The sequence below is a fragment of the Tiliqua scincoides genome, chromosome 12 (genome assembly GCF_035046505.1).
Source record: "Tiliqua scincoides isolate rTilSci1 chromosome 12, rTilSci1.hap2, whole genome shotgun sequence".
NCBI classification, from domain to species: Eukaryota; Metazoa; Chordata; class Lepidosauria; order Squamata; family Scincidae; genus Tiliqua; species Tiliqua scincoides.
Genome location: NC_089832.1, coordinates 15,669,250 through 15,694,502, shown reverse-complemented (window position 1 = coordinate 15,694,502; position 25,253 = coordinate 15,669,250). Strand labels below are relative to the sequence as shown.

The following is a 25,253-nucleotide window of genomic DNA, read 5'->3' as shown; positions in this document are numbered from 1 at the left end:
AGCCTACAGCACCCGGTATTCCCAGGCGGTCTCCCATCCAAGTACTAACCAGGCCTGACCCTGCTTAGCTTCCAAGATCAGACGAGATTGGGCATGTGCAGGGTAACAGTTGCTGCCAAGGTGCAAGAACCATCTGAGCTGGTGCAAAGGCCTGCATCAGCACTGCATCCCATTCCTGTGTCAGCCAGAACCACTAAGATTATGTAGGGCAGTGCAGGGGCTGAAAGAGGGTGGCTATATGGCATTTTGGAGGTGGAGAGGGGGCATTCCTGGGCAGGAGAGGGTGAAACCACAGGCAGTTGGATCGGTGTCAGTGGTGCAAGCCCTCTCTTCCTCAGTGAGACTATCCTACATGGGGCTTCCTGGATTTTTGCCAGCTATATAGCTGGCGTCGATCTAAGAAGCCCCATAGGGCTGTCTGGGGGCTTTACTTCGGGTAAGGGGAAATATATCTCTGATCTGCTCAGGCTGAATGGCCTGGCTGCGCCAGCACAGTTCAAGGTCGGGCAGTTAATTTATTATACGCCAAACCATTTTGCACAGTTTTGGGACACACATGCACTATGTATGAAACTGTGGCAAGGGAAGGCTGTTTATAAGGCATACAAATCCTTCAATGAAGAAAATAGAAGCATTTTTGACCATTGCCAGTTAAATTAGGCCCATGATTACTCCCCAGGGTTCTGTCTCTAGCTTTCTTTGCACAGTTCTCTTTGGTGATCCCAGGGTGAGTAACGACTCCAAGATCTCGGAACCTCTCCCATGTTTTTTGCTCCATGCTATAAACATGTACTGTATGCCCAAGTTGGCTAGTACAGTGGTTCTCAAACCTCTTAGCACCGGGACCCACTTTTTAGCATGACAGTCAGTCAGGACCCACCGGCAGTGATGTCACTAACCAGGAAATGATGTCATGGCTGGAAGTGACAGCATCAAGCAGGAGAATGTTTAACACACCTCATATGACGAAATCAAATCAATTTAGGCCGCAATCCTAACCAACTTCCCAGCATTGACATAAGGGCACTGCAACTCTGAGGTAAGGGAACGAACATTGCCTTACCTTGAGGAGGCCTCTGTGACTACCCCTCAACTGCATGATGCAGCACACGCCCCACTGACACAGCTAAGCCAGTGTGGGGAAGTTGGTTAGGATTGCATCCTAAGTTAAACAACTAAATTAAAAGTTTACAATAAGTAAAAAAAAAAATATATTTAAAACAAAGAACCCTCCTAACCCTCCCAAACAGTTGCTGATCTGTTTCAAAAAGATTCCCCAAACATCCCAAAGGCTGCGATCCTATCCCCAGAGAGTAGGCCCCATTGACTTTCATTGTTAAAAGCATATACAGTGTAGCCTGTTAAAAGTACAGGTGTGTTACATTTCCCCAAATGCAGTCGCAAACCATCAAATGGCATCAAGTCTGACAGATTAAAATATTGAAAGGAATGGGGACCCCACCTGAAATTGACTCGTGACCCGCCTTTCGAGAAACGCTAGGCTAGAAAATCAGTACCAGTTCTCCTTAGTGGATCCAAAGGAACAATCTCTAACCAGAAAGGCTGTATAAATGCAGGGTAGGAATGCAATCCCTGCTCTCTAAAGTACTGAACCACTCAGAGTAGGAAGGTGAATGTCAGATGTGACCAAGGCTGCAATCCTAACCACACTTTCCTGAGAGTAAGCCCCGCTGAACAAAATAGGACTTACTTCTGAGTAGACTGGTTAGGCTAGTGCTCCGAGCCTATCTCTGTAATAAAATGAAGAGAGGGAAAGAAAAGTCATTTATAGCCCAATCCTATGCATGTCTACTCAGACATAAGTCCCATTATAGTCCATGAGGCTTGCTCCCAGGTAAGTGTGCTTTGGATTGTAACCCTAGCCATTTATTTGCCAATGAAAGATTCTTGCAGCTATAACTTCCCTTTGTAATTGGCTTTTGGAGAGGAACTGAAAGCCTAGAGATGGGGTTATTTTTTGACAAACTGTTATCACATAAGCAACATCTCATTTGGGAACAGATATGAAAAAGGGGAGAGTGGTATTTCACTTTGGGGGGAACACTTTTTTTAATTTTTTGCAAGGCTGATGAGAACTTCAGGTTCTTCAAAGGTCTGTTCATTTTTAGGTTGGTGGCATTAATTTCCTATTAAGTTAAGAAGTGAGTTCTTCAAAGTTTCCTTCCCTGCTCTTGGTTTGGAGAGAAGACACCTTGGGAGTTTGCATCCTTTCCTGAAATTCAAAAGTAGGAATGGGGGCAAATTAAAAGTTTTCTTCTTACCCTGCAGAAGTTCTTATGAAATCAGCAGAAGTCAGACTTCTAAGGACTGCTGACCTGGCATTCATAGCGTGTTCTCCATAGGACAGCATATCTTTAAAATCCTTTCCATTCATTAGCTGGTGTTTCATTTACTTCTGAGTTGTCATTCCCAGGTCATCTCTACCTATGCCTGGAAAAGAACAAATATGATATTGAGCCCTGGAGGTAGTTATTTTGCATTCGTGCAATGCAAAGGCGATGTACTGTTTATAAGATTTGTGAACTGGAGCGATTTCTGAGAAGCACATGCTAAGTTTTAAATATATTTTCTAGGTAGTACTTGAAATAATTATATCTGTGACTCACTCAAAGTACCTTCTATTGTGTTGGCAACCTTCAGTCTTGAAAGACTATGGTATCACGCTCAGAATGGTGGTTCTGGAACAGCGTCTAGTGTGGCTGAAAAGGCCGATTCAGGAGTGACAATCCCTTCCACACTGGGAGCAAGTGCAGTCTGTCCCTGGTCTGTCTCCCTGGCTGTGGGCCTTCCTTCTTTGCCTCTTTGCCTCAGACTGTTGGCCAAGTGTCTCTTCAAACTGGGAAAGGCCATTCTGCACAGCCTGCCTCCAAGCGGGCTGCTCAGAGGCCAGGGTTTCCCACCTGTTCAGGTCCACTCCTAAGGCCTTCAGATCCCTCTTGCAGATGTCCTGGTATCGCAGCTGTGGTCTACCTGTAGGGCGCTTTCCTTGCACGAGTTCTCCATAGAGGAGATCCTTTGGGATCCAGCCATCATCCATTCTCACGACATGACCGAGTCAACACAGGAGCCTCTGTTTCAGCAGTGCATACATGCTAGGGAATCCAGCTTGTTCCAGGACTGTGTTGTTTGGAACTTTGTCCTGCCAGGTGATGCCGAGAATGCGTCGGAGGCAGCTCATGTGGAAAGCGTTCAGTTTCCTCTCCTGTTGTGAGCAAAGAGTCCATGACTCAATGCAGTACAGAAGTGTACTCAGGACGCAAGCTCTGTAGACCTGGATCTTGGTATGTTCCGTCAGCTTCTTGTTGGACCAGACCTTCTAACAGATGAACTTATACAACATTATCAAATGTAATAATGGATTGTATTTACACAGAGAAACACAAGTGAGCATGTTTTAGGCTTTTCAGAAGTATTGATTGAAAGGATCCTAAGAGCATAAGAAGAGCCCCACTGGATCTGGCCAAAGGCCCATCTAGTCCAGCTTCCTGTATCTCACAGTGACCCACCAGATGCTTCAGGGAGCACATGATGACAAGAGACCTGCGTCTGGTGCCCTCTCTTGCATCTTGCATGCTGGGGTAGCCTACTTCTGAAACCAGAAGGTTGTACATACCCATCATGGCTTATAACCTGTGATGGACTTTTCCTCCAGAAATTAGTCCAGTCCCCATCCCCCCCCCCATGATATCTGATCATCAGTATGTGCACAGTGAACCCAGAATTCCAGACACTGTGTCAAACAAGTTCATTAGCGGTGTCACTGATTGTTTTTGGTTTTGTGTTCTTTCCCCCCCCCCCCCCCAGCATCTCTTTCTATCATTACTGCCAGCTGTGTCCTTTTTGCAAAGCTGGGATCTCATGGTATAAAAAACCAGCTTGGAACATGGAGGTAGATTTCAACAGATTAAAGACTGTACTGTAATGCACCAACCTAATCCATAGGCTAGTAAACTCTTTATGTGCTATCTTTCCCTGAAGATTACAAAGATTTATGTAACCATATTTTTTTTTCCCCCTCCACATTCAAAGCAGCTTAGAGGAATCAACATAGATTGTTCTGGGTGTTGAATAAAAACCATAAGCCAGATCAAGCATTCCTTCTCCTCCGGTACTATATTGCACTGTAGCACTTTAAAATTGAGTGGTCATAGGAGACCGGGATGAATCGCAAAAAATAGCATGAATAATTATTCCTGGAGGGGCGATTACAAATTGCTCTCCCTGTTCTATAACAGCTCAGAAGATTGTAAAAGGAAAAAAGTGTTACACAGAAAAAGCAGTAGCAAATTTCAGGCTTAATGAATCTGTGGGGCTAGTTTAAACAAGTCCATGGGTCTCTTTTTCTCTTTTTAAAAAAGAATCTTCCTAATATAACTGCAGGGTAGGAAGCATGGTGAACAAAGTGAGAAGCAGAAGACTTGCATCTCCCTGCAAGGCAACGTGTGAGCTTCTCTGTGTTTTGCTTATGGTTGACCCATATAGGGAAGGTGTAGCTGGCACATCTGACAATCCCTGCCACATCATGCAGGGGGGAACAGGGGCATGCATGGCTCATCCCCACCCAGCCAGCCATCCCACTGGTACATAATTGCATGTGGGATGGAGTGCCCAAACTGTGCTAGCACGTGATGTGTGAGTGTGTGCCCCTGTGTGTGTCTGTGTGTGTGGGGGTGTTCAAACAGGTTGGGTGCTGGTCAAAGGCCCATCTGGCTGGACCAACTCCAAATCATCGAATCATAGAGTTGGAATGTACCCACGAAGTCACCAAGCAGGAAATCTTCCTAGAGTATCTCCAGCAGGTACCCATCAAGCCTCTGTTTGAAGATCTCCAGTAGGAAAACCCACCTGCTGCGACCCTCATCAGTGCTTTAGAGCTATTCCCTGCCTGAGAAGGCAATTTTGAGCTTGGTGGATCAATGGTCAGAACCCCTGTGAAGTAGCTTTCTGCGTCCCACGTAGCACCTAGTGGGCAAGTATGGAGAACAATGGCAACAGCTATCGCTCTGTCAGTGCAACCCTCTTCTCTTTGGCTTCTCTTACCTCTTCTGCTTTTTTTCCTGCAAGTTTGACCGTTCATTCCGTCTAAATATTTATTTTGGTAGGAATGGCAATATTTCAAAATCTAACGCGATCTCCAGGGGGTTTGAGTTTCACTGGTCTGAAAAGCAATTTCCATAAACTCCTTCAGATGACATTTATCATTGTTTAGAGTGCCGATGATCGTCCCTCACCGCAGATGCAAATTTAACATTATCTGGCCTTTAAAGGACCCCTCCTGAAAACAACCCTCCCCACTTCTCCCCCTCCCAAATCCTCCAAGCAAAGCACACATTGCATTTTCAAAGGCGCATTGTCTCCATATTGTATAGAAATACTGTACGCTACAGTATTGGAACAAAAGCATTCTTTTTTGAAGGTCGTGGGGTGACATATCCATTTCTCATCTCCCAACAAATAAAAGGGGAGGGGGGATTCTGTTGGACAACCTATGTTCCCTCTTATTGAGCTGTAACTAAATTCCATTGGCTAGAAACAGAACATTCTGAAGCCTTTTCTCAAGGTTTCATTGCATTGTCAAAAGCACACAGGGGTTTGGCACTGAAGCTCTTCCAAGGCATTCCAAATTCTGAAATCCATAACATTCCGGAAACCGCCACTTTTATGAGTTTCATATTTATTTAGACTTAATAGCCCGTAGGCCAGACTGTGGGTCGGAACCACTAAGTGGTTTGTGAGCCAATTCCAGGTGAGTCCCCATTCATTTCAATGTGTATTTGATTTTTAATATATTAGACTTGATGCTGCAATGGTATGGGACTGCATTTGGGGAAATGTAAGTAATATATCCCCTTACCTCGAATTGTGCCTACCTTGCACTGGATACAGGCCACTTGGATACAGGCCACTTGGCCTGCCGGTTCTAGTGCAAGTTAGGATTGGGTTTTCCAGCTGCAATCTTATACACACTTACCTGGGAGTAGACCCCCTAAACAGAATAGGACTTCTGAGTAAACATGCATAGGATCCCACTGTTACTTGTAGGTAGTTGTGTCGATCTATAGGGAGAAAAAGAAACATTCTAAAAATCATATTTACAAAGTAATAACTTTATTAAAACCAACCACAAAGGTAAGTAACTTAAAGTTCTAAAATGTGTATATTGCCACTTAGTTCTGATGGGTTAGTTCTGATGGGTCTCCCCTGGGGGCTGGGGATAAGAACAGGCCCTCAGTTTGGCTGTACTTGTCGTAAGAGGCGACTAAACAGCCACCAGGTAGGTGGGACTCATCAGCCTGGGAAGGCAGCTCATCTGAGAGAAGGAAAACTCTGATCCCAAACCTCCACTACCTTGTGGCTACATCCAGTTATGGAAAAGTCAACCACGAGGCAAAATCCAGAGCCGGAGTCCCTGAGGCAGTTCATGGCTGAACACAGTCACATTCTGGCAACTCCTGCGACGCCGCTGGAACCAACCGTATTGGCCTCTGCCTTTCCATTGGACCATTTCAGTGACGTGGAGAGGGGGGATTTGCTGCATGGGTAACAGCCTATCCTCCATACCTACTTTACCCAGGCTTTACTCTGGCTTTACCCAGGCTTTACCCAGCTTTACCCAGGCTTTACTTTACTCTGTTCCAGAACCATCATTCAAAGTGTGACACCATAGTCTTCCGAGACTGAAGGATGCCAACACACATCTGATGGGTCTATTTAAAAACAAAGCAAAAAAAAGCGGTCAAACTTCTCCCTTTCCAAATCTCCAAACATAACAAAACGAGTCGCAATTGAGCTGAAATAGAAATGATTTTCCTCCAGGTGCATATTCTTTATAAATAGATTAGCAGATAGTACTAACAGGTGCTGAGTTGTGGTTATGCTCAGAATATAGGAGGTGGCCTGACAGTTTCATTTGCCGTGGGTGCCAGTGAGGGAAATGTTTTAGCTAATGCATGAAGAGATTTCTTTCCGATTATTCCAATTTTGCTGCTGTCCAGGGTGTATTTGCTCCTTTATCCTTTGCCTACAAGCCTACAGAGCCTACATCCTACAGAGCCTACACCAGGCTCAGTAGGCTAGTAGGCAAAAGGAGCTAATATGCCCTGGACAGCAGCAAAACTGGAATAATCGGAGCCAGCATGCTTCTGAAATCCTCCTCCAAATTTCTCTCCAGATTACCCAGTCTCATTTCCAAAGAACCAGAGCGTTGCTATGCTCCATTTGTTCTTTCCAGAGTGCTGTGTGTGCACCCTTTGACACAACTTTCATCCCTGGGGGGCCCCCAGGATCGTGCGGTCTAGCCCATCCCCACTGATGTCATGCTAGCTAGCCCCACCCCACTAAAAATGTGCCGTAGCCCTATCTCCACTCTCTGCGTATTCAGAGTTTATTCGCAGACAAGTGATGTATGTGGGGCGAGTCTCTCCTCATGATTTCAACCTGGGGGACATTCCTGGGTTCCAGGAAAAAGGACCCCTTCATTCAGCACTTGGCAAATGATGAATGCACAAAGGGTTGGGATCAGGGCTAGTACGTTCCTGTCTTTGGTGGGGTGGGCAAAGCAATGTGATCCTGGGGCCCCTCAACAGAGGTGTCGCTAGGGGTGTGGGCCGTACCAGGTAATGCTTGCAGGAGGGATGACACCATTACTGGCCAAAATTTTTAAAATCTTGGCATTTTTTAATAATACCTTGTTGGCATCCTTCAGTCTCGGAAGACTATGGTATTGCGCTCTGAATGGTGGTTCTGGAACAGAGTGTCCTCTGCAGTGCGCAAAGCCTGGGTAAAGTAGATATGGAGGATAGACTGTTACCCATGCAGCAAATCCCCCCTCTCCACGTCGCTGAAATGGTCCAATGGAAAGGCAGAGGCCAATACGGTTGGTTCCAGCGGCGTCGCAGGAGTTGCCAGAACGTGACTGTGTTCAGCCATGAACTGCCTCAGGAACTCCGGCTTCGGATTTTGCCTCGAGGTTGACTCCTGAAGCCTTTTCCATAACTGGATGTAGCCACAAGGCAGTGGAGGTTTGGGACCAGAGTTTTCCTTCTCTCAGATGAGCTGCCTTCCCAGGCTGACGAGTCCCATCTACCCGGTGGCTGTTTAATCGCCTCTTACGACAAGTACAGCCAAACCGAGGGCCTATTCTTATCCCCAGCCCCCAGGGGAAATAAGAATAATACCATCATATTATATATCAATCAATGCATATTTTCATGCAGAAAAGAATGAAACAAACCGTGTTGAAATACCTATGTTCTATCAAATGTTATAGCCAAAAAACCATCAGGGCCAGGGAAATGGTGCATCTCTACCACTAGGGGCCTTGCCACAACTGCTGCTGGTGGAGGTTCATCAGGGTGCTGATGTACTGGCCTTCTGTACTGAGTGACACCATCGCCCCTTGTGCATCCTGTCTCCATGGAGAGTGAATGCAGAGGTGTAATGCACTGCCCTGGAACCCAGGGTAGTGACCTCAGGATATCATGTGACATCACTTCTGGGTTCTCCCCAGAGGAAGGGCACTCACTGCAGTGGCTTCATACCCTTTTTTTACTTTTGCTACAGGGGTGGTGGTGGTGCAAAACTGCTAGCACGTTCTCTGTAACTAGGGCAAAGCCTGAGGGGTAGTCATGCGCCACCCCTTTGGCGACGCGCCCACAGTACGTGCCTCTCTGGCTCCACCCCGGTTACGGCTCTTAGTGAACAACCGAAGCTGGCTCTAACAAAGCCAGAAATTTGGATAAGTGAAATTCAGGGCAAAGAGAACCTACACAACAATCTGCTCCTCCCTAGTGCTGAGAATTTCAGCAAAGTAAGAACATAAGAACAGCCCCACTGGATCAGGCCATAGGCCCATCAAGTCCAGCTTCCTGTATCTCACAGCGGCCCACCAAATGCCCCAGGGAGCACGCCAGGTAACAAGAGACCTGCATCCTGGTGCCCTCCCTTGCATCTGGCATAGCCCATTTCTAAAATCAGGAGGTTGCGCATACACATCATGGCTTGTAACCTGTAATGGATTTTTCCTCCAGAAACTTGTCCAATCCCCTTTTAAAGGCGTCCAGGCCAGATGCCATCACCACATCCTGTGGCAAGGAGTTCCACAGACCGACCACACGCCGAGTAAAGAAATATTTTATTTTGTCTGTCCTAATTCTCCCAACACTCAATTTTAGTGGTCTGTCTGATTAGCCACTGCCTTTCCAGTCTCATCTCTATTGCCCTCTAAACCTTACTTAGTGGAAGAGTCTGGACTCGTGCTTCTTTTTTTATACAGGCTGGCCAGCCAGCCATTTAAGGGAGTGCTACTAAGACTGACATTTAACGGATGGTTTAAATGAGCACCGCAGACAGAGAAAATAGACTGAGAAAATATAAATTCAGGGTGTTTTTGGAATTCTCATTGGACATTATTATGACTTCACAGGAACATTCAAATGTTCCCATCAGATATGACAAATGATGACTTTCCTGCATGGAATTAAAGTCATATCTCACCAATATTGCCAGCTTCTCTTATCCAGGGTCAGGGAAAAATGGATGAGGGAAATTTTTGTCTCTATAGGAAGTGGTAGAAATGGCAGCAAAACCCTGAATCCACTTCAATAGAAATGTCAGCCTTAATTGGTCCCTAATTGGTCCATTCCAGTGTGGTGGCTACGGGAAAAGTTCAGAGGTCCTTTTCAATATCATATTTAGAAGAGTTCGTGTTTGCCTAATAATGAGCCATCATAGAATGAGATAGTTGTTGTTGTTTTTTGTCCTCTTAATTGATTTGCCTTCTGGAGAGATTAGGAAGGAAGCTGTCAACTATTGGTATATACCTACAAATGATCTCAGCAGCTATCAAGTGTCTAACTTCAATTTTTAGAGGAAGCTCACTGCATATTTTTTTTAATGGGGTTAATACAAAAATAACTGTCCCGATGTGACAACTGCAGTATTTTCAAAGAGAAGTAAGCCATGTGGAAAATTAGGATTTAATATTATTTAAAACATTTCTACCATGCTTTTACTGCACAGACAAATTGGCGTGCAATGCATCTAACAGCCCAGTCATATGAATTTCCCTGCCATAGAGCTGTATGCAAACAGGCTATGCCAGGGGTTCTCAAACTCCCATAAGGGCTCAATCCTAACCAACTTTCAAGCACTGACATAGCTGTGCCCATGTGGTGTGCATTGCATCCTGCAGTGGGGAGGCAGTCAAGGGGGCCTCCTCAAAGTAAGGGCAAGTTTGTTACCTTGGGGCTGTATTGCAGCTAGGTCAGTGCTGGAAAGTTGGTTAGGATTGCGCCCTAAGACTATTAAAATTTGCTTAGAGTCCCTTATTCCTTAACTGACATGCACCTTTTAAGTGTACATTTTGATTACTTTCTCTTCTACCATAGTTATTTAAAATCTATAATCAATTTTATTTATGTCTTTAAGATTTGACAGACCTTGGCTGTAAATGTTTCCATGAGAACATAAGAACAGCCCCACTGGATCAGGCCATAGGCCCATCTAGTCCAGCTTCCTGTATCTCACAGCGGCCCACCCAATGCCCCAACATTTCCAGTTGGGCCTTGCAGCTCTTAAGCAAGAGCCCAAGCAAGGCTCTTAATACGTACAAGCAATTCCTGTATTCTTGCACCCACTTCTGGATATGCAGCCCTACCCATCACCATTTACACATCTGCTGAGTCTGAATGAAACTGAGACCTCTTGCCTCTTGCTGAGTGAGGCAATGGGATGCACTTTGTCTGAGCTGGGAATTGGAACAGCGATGATGTGACCCAGCTTGGTTAAGGCCACACTGAAGAATGAGGGCCTGTCTGTGACACCTCTTATTTCTCCATGTCCCTTCCTTCCTTCCAGCAGCCTTGACACGTTGTATTTCTTGTTTCAGATTGTACAGGAAAGAGTGCAAAAAAATGTATATTTGGAAGCTGTCAATTATTCAGCAAAAGTAGTTGACATCTCCTTGAGGCTGGGGATACTTGGAGCACAGATTGTTATTTCATGGGCTGCAGCGGCTGCCCGTTCACTTTTGAATTAGATTATACTCTTTGAAAAATGTGATTCCAGCTGGATTGATGGTATATTTATGTGTACATTATGTTTGCCTGTGTGTTCCAATGGAGCATCTGTCTTTAATCTTTGCGAACGGTGACAAGATGTCTCATAAGCATACAAATTGAACAAGTTTCCGATGCAGACTAATCAAGGTCCCAGTGACAACCTGAGTCATATTACTATTTTCGGCGTGATGACATATTCATCCCCTTCAATCAAGTCATGACGAATGGATGAGAGTGTTAACATCTTTCATCGGTTGTCCCCACCCCGAGAATAATCGGAGCAAAAGAGCAAATCTGGCCTTCGGTGTCAGAATGATTGGGTTTCTCTCATTACCCAGTGACAGGGAAGCGGCCCGTGTTGAGCTGCTGCAGGTCCTGGCCAAGCTAAAAATGCTTTCCATGAACTTTGTATGGTCCCTAGAATTACTCTGTGGGGCAATTACATAATAAGAAAATATGTGCATTTCTAAAACGGGTACCAGTATCTGATGGCTTTTGTCACCAGCGGTTGCAGCCATAGAGACTGAATAAATATTTAATCCCCAGTTATCAAGAAATGGTTGCATGCCTGATGGAGACCGCAATGCAGAATATATCAAGAGCTTCTGCAGCTGAAATTGTTATAGGTATGGATAACTTGCACTATAAACTTCACAGGCTCCAGTGTCACGGCCTGCATTCAAAGAAGGAGCTGCATGAACGCACACTCTGCTATTGTGTTGTCTGTTGTCTCTGGACAACGCAAGTACAGTAGACTTGAAGATCTTGTTGGTTTCACTTTCAGTTTTGACCTTTTGCAGGCAACCTCTCAGTATACCAATTTAGGGCCGAATCCTATTTGGCTGGGATCTTGCATTCTGGCAGTACTGTTGCTGTTCCGGCATCGCAGAGTGCAATGTGCTATTGTGTACATCTGACCGCTGCTGAGAACAGTGGACGAAAGTGGTCCTTGGGGATGCCCTGGCATCAGTAAGATGGTGTGAGGAGTGGGCAGTGGGCGGAATGGGGCAGAGACAGCAGCTCTGCTGATATCCTATCGCCCTTCATGGCCTTGTCCCATCTCACTGGCACAAAAGAGGTCTGAGTAGATCTATCAAAGAAGCAGAGGCTTACTGCAAGGAGGTGTCCAGGATTGTCCCACACAAGGGACCGCATGCGCTCTATTGTTGCGGCTGCACTGGCAGGGAGGGGGAGTTAATGAACAATTAATTTGGATTTGAAACATCTGCAATACTTGTTTGTTTTTCTTTCACTTCATTTTCTCCCAACTTTATCAATGTGCAACCCTGGAGGGAAGAGGAGACAATATGATGTGATCATGCATGTGATTGCATCACAGTTGCTTTTTTTTAAAAAAATGCAGCACATTATAGATGTGCAAATGCTTTCCTGCACATTGGTAAATACACCACATAGAAACGCATTTCAGTACAGCCACGGGTACAACTGCAGCGTTTGCTTTTTTCATGGTGATTTATCGATGCAAATAAGAATCTCAGTTCAGTCATGGTGCGGGAGCATTGCAATTGTTTTGTTTCATATCTGATCAGTGTAAACATATTCACTGGTAATAAAGAGCTGAACATCTAACAAACAAGATGCTGAACATGCATAAAACCAACAGTGGCAAGCGCTGGCTTGCAAGTTTGCAAACTAAATAGACAAACATCTAAGGAAAAGGGGAGGAACAGCGATAAAGAGAGCCCAATGTTGTTAAACAGTCAAATCCTATGGACCTTCTACGGAGGGATTGACTGAGACTTGAACTCAAGTCGCAAAAACACATGTTTATCACGACTTGTCCTCACTCAAGGTACCCATGTTTTTTAACCCAGAATTGACGGGACTTGGGGGTTTTACCCTGAAGAGTTGACTCCAGTGAAGACTTGCTTTTGTGTTTGCTTGCAACTCTGTTTTGTGTTTGTGTTTGTTTGCTCCCCTGCTTTGTTCCGCTGCTTCAGGGTTTGACTCACTTTTCAAAAAGACTTGGACTTGAATCAAAATGACTTGAAAAATGACTCTGCATGAGTCGCGATGACCACCGTTAGGACTCGTGGGCAACTCAAGTCCAAAGAGGTAGAGACCTGGGTCTCGACTGGAGTCTTGGTGCTATGGCTCCAACATGTCCCTGCTTGTACAACAGCGGATTTTCCAATCCCCTGTTGTAAAATGCCCAGGAGAAAATAAAAGCACTTCAACTTACCTCTCCTAGGACATCTGGTTGCTCCCCTTGCCCAAGGCGCTCTGTTGGCATGGCAGGGATAGGCTTGTGCTGCCCATGTGAATTTTCTTGGTGGAGTATTGGAAGGTATTAATTCAGACATTCATAAGTCACAATGTAATAAAAAACAAACCCATTAATAAAAAAAATATGAGCTTCTTCACAGATAAAAAAAAACACATGTTGGATAGTGCGTGTCTCTTTTGGGACTACACATGTTACATCTGTGGATCACACATGTTGATGTCTTTTAAGCACCCAGCATCAATGCACTGGCCAGCTCTACCACAAGCTCATGTCATTTTATGTGCAGTGGGAGAGTTGAAAAAATCCATTTTAATACTATCTAGTAATCTGTTGCTATTTGTGGTCCTGAAATATCATCCTCAGTACAGGGCTGTAGTCTGTGCCAAAGTAGGAACAAATCTTAGTTTCCGCAGTGGACATTTTGTCTCAGGTGTTGGAATCAGAATTGATTCTGCACCAGTTTTTAAAAGAAAAACAAAAGTGAAACCTTTTTAAAGTCTGCAAATCATCTCAGTACTGCTATTTTTTTTTTTCCTGAAAAACTGGACCCTTTTTTAAACAAAATAATACAGTGCACACCATCCAAAAGAGTGTGGCAGAAGGCAAAATTCTTCTAAGTTGATTTCTGGGAATGTCTCCAACCTTCTCAAAGATGCAGAGGATATTGGGCATAAATTTAGATCACTTAATGAAAGAAGTCGTTGTATAAAAGTCAACCAAATCAATACAAATATAGCAGACTTAGCATGTTTCGACCAAATTATGTGAAACATTAATAGACTTCTTTCCTGCCTGGAAGCAAGAACATGTTAAATCTTACCCCTCGCAAATCATTTTAAGATAATAAGGACACTGCAAATTCATGCAGCCCTGCTAAATCCCCCGGAGGAGTTTCAGGTCCCAAAATTCTCCACTGGGTAAGAGAACTTTTGTTCCCTTGCCTGGGGGTAAGCCCTCACTGCCTAAATGGGCCTACCTGGAGACATACAAAATTATGCAAGGGATGGACAGAGTGGATAGAGAGATGCCTTTACACTCTCACATAACACCAGAACCAGGGGACATCTGCTAAAATTGAGTGTTGGGAGAGTTAGAACAGACAAAAGAAAATATTTCTTTACTCAGCGTGTGGTTGGTCTGTGGAACTCCTTGCCACAGGATGTGGTGACGGCATCTGGCCTGGATGCCTTTAAAAGGGGATTGGACAAGTTTCTGGAGGAAAAATCCATTATGGGTTACAGGCCATGATGTGTATGTGCAACCTCCTGATTTTAGAAATGGGCTATGTCAGAAGGCCAGATGCAAGGGAGGGCACCAGGATGAGGTCTCTTGTTATCTGGTGTGCTCCCTGGGGCATTTGGTGGGCCGCTGTGAGATCCAGGAAGCTGGACTAGATGGACCTATGGCCTGATCCAGTGGGGCTGTTCTTATGTTCTTATGCTAGCTATATAGCTGGTACAAGTCCTGGGAAGGAGGATCAGGGCCAGGAAGTGGGATAGGATATTGGCTGTTCAACTGATACTGCTCCCTTCCTATCCTCCTCCCCACCCGATCCTTCCCGCTCTTCACCTCCCTCCTGACCCCAGTGCTAGCTTACTGGTGCCAGGAGAGGCACAAACCTAGCCACTCACTGAGTGCCCAAGCTGCTCAGAATGGGGTGTTGTGCATTGGGGCAGTCCTAAAGGACCATTTACTGCAGGAAAGCTGATTCCAGTAAAATCACCATGGGTAACCGCATTACCAATCACTATAAAAAACAGCTAAGGCTTGGAATGAAGAATAAAGTACATAAATACAAAGCAGTGGTTAGCAGTAGTTAGAGCAGTGGTTCTCAAACCTTTTGGCACCGGGACCCACTTTTTAAAAATTACACACTCTCAGGACCCACCTCGCTTTAAGAGACTGTAAAAGAAGTTTCACTTTTACCAGCTGTTCAAGCTTTTGTTTTTATCCCTTTTAAAACACACCCTGGAGCGTTTGTTGAGCTCCACATTCATCAGATCAGGATCATTCTGATAGCCTTGCATTCCCCTTTGCCTGCCTTCGATTGGAGCCAACTCATGGTTGTTTACTCATGAGTAAACATGCACATGTGGCTCAGTTTTGCTTTCCATATGGCTCAACAAATTTTTCAGCTTGGAGGGGGGATTTCCTTTTCGAGTGCTTTTGGGGGGCCCGTGTTCATCAGATTGGGACCGTTCTCATGTCTTTGTGGTCTTCTTGACTTGCCCTTCGAAATGGACCATGGTACCTTCACCTACTCACAAATTTCACTTTCCTACACCGATTCACATTTTTCACTTTCCATAGGGCTCAATGCATTTTCCTTGTCAGCTATCAGCTTGTCAGTTTCATGACCCACCAACAATCAGTTCATGACATACTATGGGCCACGACCCACAGTTTTGGGAAACGCTGAGATTGTTTTCAGCTGTTAGGAAAAGAACCATTTCTGGCCCCTATTTCTGTAGGAATAAATATTTCTAGCACTGAAATGATTTTTAAAATGACATCTTTTCAACTGAGTTTGACTTTTGCATCTACAATTGTTTCCTCTGTTTCGAAAACTGTGCCGCCCTAAAGACATTTACTCAGTCCCAGTGAGCTCTAAGAGGCTTATTCCCTTGTAAATATGGTCAGGATTTCAACCTGCTTCTGTGCATATTTATTCAGACCTGATGCCTACAGAGTTCAGTGGGGAGTTACTCCCAACAAACTGTGCACAGATTTTCTGCTCGCAGTCTTGTTGGCCTCTTTTGATGGTTTTGATGCCGTCAGGTGTGAAATTTCATAAGCTGCTAAATATTGCTAAATATAATTGCATGGCATCCATCAAACACTGTCAAAACTAAATACCGTTCAGTGTCAGCTTCAGGTGTCAAATACTGTGGCATGACAATGATTAGATATCAAATACTGAAGTCAAATATCATCATTAAATATTGAAATCCAGGATCATGTGAGGTCTAATGTCAGGATCAAATATTGGTTGGCTGTATTTGACTGTGCACAAGATGTCCAGTGAGTGTTCGGCATCCAAATATGCAGAGGAGAGTTTCTGTAGAGGAATTCTGGGTGCAAATACAGGAACTGTAAGTGCGTTTGTCAGGCAGGTCCAGTCTTAAATACAGAACACATGCAACGAACATTCAGTACAGCAGTATAAGAATAATGGTCAGTGTCCAGTTGGTATTGGGGGGGGTCAACCAACCATCACAGGGCCCATGTAACCAGACTGGCCCCTGAACCGCCCAATTCCAGGCAATCACTGAAGATTCCTACTCCCTATCAACCTCAAGAACTCAAGAATTGCCTGGGTTGGCGCAGAGGCCTGTGCTGGTTTGCCCTTGTGCTTGCCAGAGGGGGTAGGTTTGCATCCGGTAGTGAAGGGGGGTGTTCTAGGGGTGGGGAGTGGACATTTTGGAGCAGGGGGAGGGCAGAATGGTAGGATGATAGGGCCCAGGAGGGGGGCAGGATCAACAGCGGCAGCGTGAGCCAAATCCTGACTCCCCACTCCCAGACTGGGCTGCCTTACATTAAATAACTGGCACATAGCCAAGTAGCCCCATAGGACAGTCTGGGGCTCGACTATGGTGTAAGGAGAAAATATTGGCCAGGCCGCAAGAAGACCCTTCTCAGTATAAAGAATTCAAACCTAACTTTATCCTTGATGCACTAGATTTCTGTTTGCTGGCAGTGCAAACAGAACAGAACATTCAATCGTATGTGTCACTGTCCAGTGGTGTCACTGGGGTTTGTGTCACCCCCATAATGGACCTTCCCCCATGTACTGGGTGGGGGAGCGCTCTGGTGTTGGGTTAAGTCAGTGGTCTCCAAACTTTTTGGCCAGAGGGCCGCATCAAATATCTGGTGTGGTGTTGAGGGCCGGAAAAACGATTTAAATATAAAATTTAAATAAATAAATTTGAGATGGAACTTAGATGAATGAATAAATGAATGAATGGGTTCATTCATTCAACCTCTCTGGCCCTCAGAACAGCCTCCAGACACAATCAGAGCACAGTTCTGGTCATGTTCAGTTGAGTGGGCCAGAGGATTTCAGGGGACAAGAGGTTGAATGCGGGCCGGGTAGAGGCTTGCTCAGGCCACATCTGGCCCCCAGGCTGGGGTTTGGAGACCCCTGGGCTGGGTGATGCATCATTGCCCCACCCCCACTGGTTTTTTGGCTATAACTTTGATAGGATAGAGATATTTCAACGTGGTTTGTTTCAATGCATTATGCATGAAATTACACATCAAATGATATAATGGTATTATTCAAAAATACCAAGATTTAAAAAATTTTGGCCAGTAGTGGTGTCACCCCCCCCCGGGGGCACATCACCTGGTGTGGCCTGAACCCCCTGCATCCCCCTAGCAACATCACTGCCCCCACCTGCAATCTGAAGTGTCTCAGCCTACTGAGGTTTACCACTTCCATGAAAAAAGAGGCCTTAAACTTCCTTAATCCTGGCTCTATTCTTCAGGGACTTAGTTTACAAACAAATATGCCAACCTCAGTAATAATGTAAGAAGTCTATGCATTCTTTTGATACAATAGACTAGAGATAATGATGCAAATGCTGACATAACTATTCCCATTTTGTATATTACTCTCATTGCCCTGAATGCAATGGGGGATAGTTATATTTTTATCTGGCCTCTTTTGGAAATTATTCTTAAATATCTGAAATTCAGGGTAGTTACAATTGAAGTCAATTGAGTAGGGAGATTCTTTTTTTAAAAAATGCTCTCTATGGGAAATGCTGCAATAATCAGCAATGAAAATATTGAAAATAAAAACTGCTGTTATGCAGGCTGGACTGTAAGAGGTAAAGTTTATTAGTGAATTCAACCAGAATATCTGCCGGGAAAGCGGGGGGAGTTGAAACACCCTTAGAATGTAGATGAGCTACCCATTCCCAAGTTCTCACTGGAACAGAAAAGCTAGATCACCCAAAAGAAGGATTTGATTTAGTTAAATACCATAGCGAAGCACTGGTACCAAGCTGGTACTTTTATAAAAATAATGTTTTGGATTTCTTTTTTAATGTGATTCTGTTAAGCTGAGAGCCCTTGCTGAATGGAAAACACAGACACACACAAACCAAACCAAGAATAGCATCTTTAATGCCAAAGATCACGGGCAATTAAGGAGCAAACTCATAATTTCACAGATAGTTGATTGTCTAAACACATGAAGATTTTGGGGAAAGGTTGAGACTGCACGAAACATTAACCAAATTTCATAGCAGGCAAAATATATTCAGGTCAGTCTGGGCTGATATTTCCAATACAAATAGAAATTAATTTTTCTAATTTCTAATCTTGATCTGTCCTGGGCTGGCTATACATAACTGTATCAGATCTTGTCTGATCTCGGAAGCTAAGCAGGATCAGGCCTGGTTAGTACTTGGATGGGAGACCACCTGGGAATACCGGGTGCTGTAGGCTTCTATCATAGTCTTTCGAGACTGAAGGTTGCCAACCATCTCCCTATACTGAACACTATCTCCCGATCTTGTCTGATCTCGGAAGCTAAGCAGGGTCAGGCCTGGTTAGTACTTGGATGGGAGACCACCTGGGAATACCGGGTGCTGTAGGCTTATACCATGATCTCGGAAGCTAAGGAGAGTCAGGCCTGGTTAGTACTTGGATGGGAGACCACCTGGGAGACCGCCTGGGAATACCGGGTGCTGTAGGCTTATACCATAGTCTTTCGAGACTGAAGGTTGCCATCCATTTTAATCTTGATCTGTAAAAAGAAATGCTGCATTTTGAAGGCATGGGTGGCAGTCACCTACCCATTTATGAGCTGATGGCACTAAATGGCTGCTGCCCAATCCTATCATGTGATTTATGGCAGAGGAACAGTGTCCTGTTGACCTAAGTTGGCTGTTGACAATGCTTGGAGCATGGTTACCTCCTTCCATTATCATGTGGTGTGTGCCTTTTTGCTGTGGCTGCTAGGATTAGCCTCTGTGTCTATTTTTAATAATGTCTTTTCACAGAGTTCCTAAAAATTCAGGGAGGAACTGTCATACAATGGGTTGGTTCTTTCCAGGTTCAATCCTCAGCATTACCCTGGGGGTGGGAAACCAGTCTCATTTTAAAAGATTTGTATCCCTCCTCTTCCTTGAAGGACCCAAGTTGGCTAAAAGCAGAATTTAAAAAGCACTTAAACTATTGTAAAAACGATAAAACTTTAAAAGGTTTTAAAAAATAATTGCATACTGTCACTAAATGAAGGAATACTTGATGAAACAAATAGAGGTGTTTGAAAATGATTTTATTTTTTTGCAAATTTGGTGAATTGATCTCCTCTATGGCTCTCCTCTATGGAGAACCCGTGCAGGGAAAGCGCCCTACAGGTAGACCACAGCTGCAATACAAGGACATCTGCAAGAGGGATCTGAAGGCCTTAGGAGTGGACCTCAACAAGTGGGAAACCCTGGCCTCTGAGCGGCCCGCTTGGAGGCAGGCTGTGTAGCATGGCCTTTCCCAGTTTGAAGAGACTCTTGGCCAACAGGCTGAGCAAAAGAGGCAAAGAAGGAAGGCCCACAGCCAGGGAGACAGACCAGGGACAGACTGCACTTGCTCCCAGTGTGGAAGGGATTGTCACTCCCGAATCGGCCTTTTCAGCCACACTAGACGCTCTTCCAGAACCACCTTTCAGAGCGCGATACCAGAGTCTTTCGAGACTGAAGGTTGCCAACAACAAGGTGAATTGAAAAAGGCAAAAAGTAATATTTTGTGTTTTTATTGTTCTTCCTTATAACAGGTTGTGTTTGTGACCACTAAAGTACCTTATACTGTCAGTATGCTTGTAAGGGCAGCCCATGATTGGGTTGTGAGTATAATTTAACTACTAGATGCAATTTCATTTATGTGGGTGGAGCAACCCTGGAGGTCTCTTCTGGGCAACAGAATATTTGTCCCATAGATGTACTGGGATCTGTTCCTGTGATACTGCTGGTGCAAGTCCTGTTGGACCCATGAATGCAAATTAAAACCTGGAAGGGCAATAGGACACTTATCTGAGTATTCTGATCAATGCTTCTGAACGTCGTGCAATCTCCTTGGCAAGATTCAATGTGTTTCCATCCAAGGTCACAGAAGGCAGATATAGGCAAATACCATATAAAGAGCACCTCTGCCCTTGTAATTTGGGAAATGTTGAATCAATCATACACGTTCTTTTTTATTGTCCTCGGCACACTAGATCCCACCACACTTACATGACTCCACTTCTTGGCAAAATGAATGGGCTTTCGGATGAGGCAAAACTGAAGTATCTCCTAAATGACTGCTCACCAGATGTGCTAGAGGGAATTTCTAAATTTTTACTTCTGGTGATTTCTAAGCCTTCTTAATGTAATTTGTCAAAAATGTTATTTTATGTTGAACTGTAAATGTTTTATTAGTAATTTAGTATCTTAACTCTGTTTTTGATAAACGGGATTAGGACTAATTATGTTTGCTTTTATGATTTCTCTATCTATGCCTAATAAAGGTTTATTCATTCATTCAATAGGACAGTGGTTTCCAAACCTTTTAGCACCAGGACCCACTTTTTAAAACGACACTCTATCAGGACCCACCTAGCTTTGCCAGACTTTCAAAAAGGAGCTCTAGAAAGAATATTTTATTTCTAAGTAATGACCAGAAAAAAAGACCCTATGACATTTATCTCCCTATATTTACACATGCTTGCAGGAGCTGAGCTCTTTGCAGGATAATTAGCACCGGGGATATGACAGATCCACTGGTTGCTCACGATGGCAGCTCAGTTGCTCCTGAAAGTGGGTTGTGTTTGTGGACCGCAAACTGGTCCATAACTGGACCGTAAACTGTGGACCGTAAACTGCCTTACACCAATGGAAAGCTCATAAGGTCAGCCGATGATTGGGCTGTGAGTATAATTTAACCACCAGATACAATTTCATTTATGGTAGAAAACTTTCCAAACGAACCTTCTAAAAACTCCCCCGAATTATTCATTCAGTGTATAGAAATATGCGAAGAGCAATTAATGAAACGGAGAAATGCTTGCAAAGGGTCAATATTATCTTTACTGATGGAAGACATATTTCCTAATTGCAGTGGGATATTTTTAGTGGCAAACTAGTCCGTCTGCAGAATTTGTGTACACTGTTGAAATAAACAGCTTGAAGGTCAAAATAACAATCAAACTACAGATGCTATTCCCCCCCCCCCCGAAGGGGAAGGTAAATACCGTGAGTGAGATCCAAAGAAGCAATGTGTGCAGGTGGAGAGAAGCCTGTGCAGAAAGAACTTTGTAGGATATGCTTTGCACTATAAGGACTGGGTAAATTAAAGACGCCGGAGGATGGGGGAGGGGAATAGAGATGGAAGAACATTTTAAGCACAACTGTCAAATCGCCTGGTGTTAGAGCTTAGAGTTGCCTTGCTTAAAAGATTTTGGATTGTATCAGAAGAAAGTTGGTAATGACACAGCACCCATGAGACAAGTTGTGATGAACAACCCAATCCAATGCACTGATGCAGCAGCTATTTAACAACGAACAATAATTAGCTTTGCAAAAATCAGGTTTTTTTTTTCTCCCCAAAGGAGCACTCTACCTTCACTGACAAAATAAGCTTATTCAAAAGTCTTGTATTGAGAAAACACATGCCTGGCACTGAGCATTCTGACCCATCACTGTTGATACGACCAGTTTGCTTCCAGATCAAGCAACCGTTGACTGAGATGGGTCAGGTTTGCATTAAATCCCTGATTAATCCATTAAAATAAATCAGGATCGAGAGGGGGTGGGGCCTGAGGTGGCTGAGTAGTTGTGTTTTTCGGAGCTCCTGGAAAACTCTTGGAAAGCATGCTATTTCTTCCCAAAATCGTGAGTCTGATGAGATCCGAGGATCAGTGGTCAGGAGAGGCCTTGATCCTACAGATAATGTACGGTTTTGGAGAAGAAGGGTCCAGCCAGGGACTGTTTTTTCTCCAAGGGAACCCAGCCATCGATGTTGGTGATGGTGAGGATTCAATGTTGAAATTAAGCCAAAGGCTCCAAGCAGGGAAGGAAGTTGAAAGAAGCAAGTGAGTGTTGTTCCGTTGTGTGTGTCGGGCATTAATTGACTAACTGACTACCTGATTAAGCTTTTGCCCGAGAGAAGGAGAAGGAAAGGCAGGCTTTCCCCCTCCTGGGAGAAGAGGAAGGAGGGGGAGGCTTTCTCTGCTTATTTGTTTGTTGATGTGAGAAGAAACTTTGGAGGAGATCTGCCGAGCTTGTTGTGGAAATATGAGTGCATAACTCTAACTTTATAAATCTAAAATTTGTCAGATTACAAATTAACCATCTTGGAATATAATTATTGTTGTGGAGTGTTCAGGTTTTTTTTCCTGTGGAAAGCTTGTGGGATGCCTGTGGAGAGCTGCTGGAGAGCTGCATTTTTTTTGTTTTGCAAAAGTGGTTGATTGTTTACATTCCTTTGATTATCTCCTGGAAAGGAATACGATTGACATAGAAACAGATATAAATAACTGAAATAAGAACATTAGGGACATCTAGTGGACTAAAAAAGATACTACAAGGACAAGAACAGGACTTGACAGTGAAGTAAGAAGAAAGAAGATATAAGAAGGAAGAAAAAGGACGACAGGAAAAGGAGCGAAAGTTAGGAGCTCTCCTGCCCTGGAGTCCAGCTTGGGAAAACTAACACAAGAGGAACCGAAAGGGAAAGAATGGAAGCAGACAATACAAGACAATATAGAGAAATTAGCGGCAATGGGACAGCAACAAACAAATCAATATCTGCAGGTTCAAGCTAGTTTGGATGCATTAACTACACAACTAGATTATCTTAGTGTGCAACTCACAGATGTTATATCTGAATCACATGAGAAAAAACAAAGGATTATGGAAAAAGTACTGGAAATGGGAAAGCAACAAGCAAATCGATATTTACAAATCCAAATTAGCCTGGAAATCTTAATTCAACAGACAAATGAGTCTAATATGCAACAAACAGGAGAGGATCAACAAAAGAGCAAAGAAATGGAAGATAAATCCAAAACACTGGAGAAAGGACAAAACAACAAATTAGAAGAGACAATGTTAATGGAGATAGCTTGGAAGATAAAGACTCAAAAGTCACCAGACCAGAAAGGAGAAGAAATATTTTGACTAATTGATGCAGATTGGATTGATCAAGTGAAGGAAGAAGAAATACTTCAATCAACTGACAATATGACAGTATGTCAATAAATGTCAACTGACATAGATTGGAATGATCAAGTGAAGGAGATATTGGATTATGATATTAATTGTTGTGAGGATTTTATATGCTAGATACTGGAAAGACACGATCCCAATGAAAGATGAATTACTAGAGAAAATAATGACTGTGGTGGAAATGGACAGATTTTTAGAGAGCTTGGATCAACAGTGAAACCAATATAGACTGAGTAATGAAAATTATTTTAAGCTTGGTTGAAAATAAAGTTGTAGAAGTATAAAATAGGATATTTAGATGAATGTATTATATATATAATATATTATATATGATACGATATGATAGATAAATGATAAATGATATTAAGAGGCTAACATAGAAGAGCAATTGGATTAGGAAATATGTAATGATTTAACACTTACCCTGCACATGCCCGATCTCATCTGAACTCAGAAGCTAAGCAGGGTCAGGCCCGGTTAGTACTTGGATGGGAGACCGCCTGGGAATACCGGGTGCTGTAGGCTTATACCATGATCTCGGAAGCTAAGCAGGGTCAGGCCTGGTTAGTACTTGGATGGGAGACCGCCTGGGAATACCGGGCGCTGTAGGCTTATACCATGATCTCGGAAGCTAAGCAGGGTCAGGCCTGGTTAGTACTTGGATGGGAGACCGCCTGGGAATACCGAGTGCTGTAGGCTTATACCATAGTCTTTCGAGACTGAAGGTTGCCAACCATTTATTAATTATAGTGAGGTATGATGTCTTGTACCCTCTAATACTGTGTTTATGTGTGTTTGTTTTTGGAAAAATTAAAAAAAAAATTTTTAAAATCAGGTTCCATCTCATTCCACCTTCTGCTCACCCCCCCACCCAGAGACTCCCGCATTCCTTCCCCATTCCACCCATCCCCCTGCTTTCACCACTGATGAACATTTGTCCACCAAATGGCCTCTGGTGGCACACTGTACACACCCTCTTGCCATCAACAATAGCAGAAGTGTGTTCCACTGTCATAAAGGACAGCACCGCCCTGGTTAGCACTGAGCTGTTAAATGTAAAGATGCATTTTTAAGACTGACAATATCTCATTTTTAACCGTGTAGATCAGGGATGTCAAACATAAGGCCCGTGGGCTGGATGCAGTCCATGGAAGCGCTTTATCCAGTCCACGTAGTAGTTGGGCTCTCCCAGCACCACCATCAGTTGCTCTCAGCTTCTGAGCTGCAAAGTAATGCATTGGCAGGATAATTGGCTCTCCTGTATCTTGAAAATATGATCATCTTGATGGCATCCTTCAGTCTCGGAAGACTATGGTATCACGCTCTGAATGGTGGTTCTGGAACAGAGTGTCCTCTCCAGTGCGTGAAGCCTGGGTAAAGTAGGTATGGAGGATAGGCTGTTTCCCATGCAGCAAATCCCCCCTCTCCATGTCGCTGAAATGGTCCAATGGGAAGGCAGAAGCCAGTACAGTTGGTTCCAGCGGCGTTGCAGGAGTTGCCAGAACATGACTGTGTTCAGCCATGAACTGCCTCAGGGACTCAGGCTCCGGATTTTGCCTGGAGGTTGACTCCTGAAGCCTTTTCCATAACTGGATGTAGCCACAAGGCAGTGGAGGTTTGGGATCAGAGTTTTCCTACTCTCAGATGAGCTGCCTTCCCAGGCTATCGAGTCCCATCTACCCAGTGGCTGTTTAGTCGCCTCTTACGACAAAT

General features: G+C 44.1%; 3 pseudogenes; 2 read left to right on the top strand and 1 right to left on the bottom strand.

Moving 5' to 3' along the window:
* On the bottom strand, window positions 1–117 carry LOC136663531 (5S ribosomal RNA; annotated as a pseudogene).
* Window positions 118–18,812: 18,695 nt separating this feature from the next.
* LOC136663402 (5S ribosomal RNA) lies at window positions 18,813–18,935 on the top strand (annotated as a pseudogene).
* A 5,016-nt stretch (window positions 18,936–23,951) lies between these two features.
* LOC136663411 (5S ribosomal RNA) lies at window positions 23,952–24,065 on the top strand (annotated as a pseudogene).
* The last annotated feature ends 1,188 nt before the right edge of the window (window positions 24,066–25,253 follow it).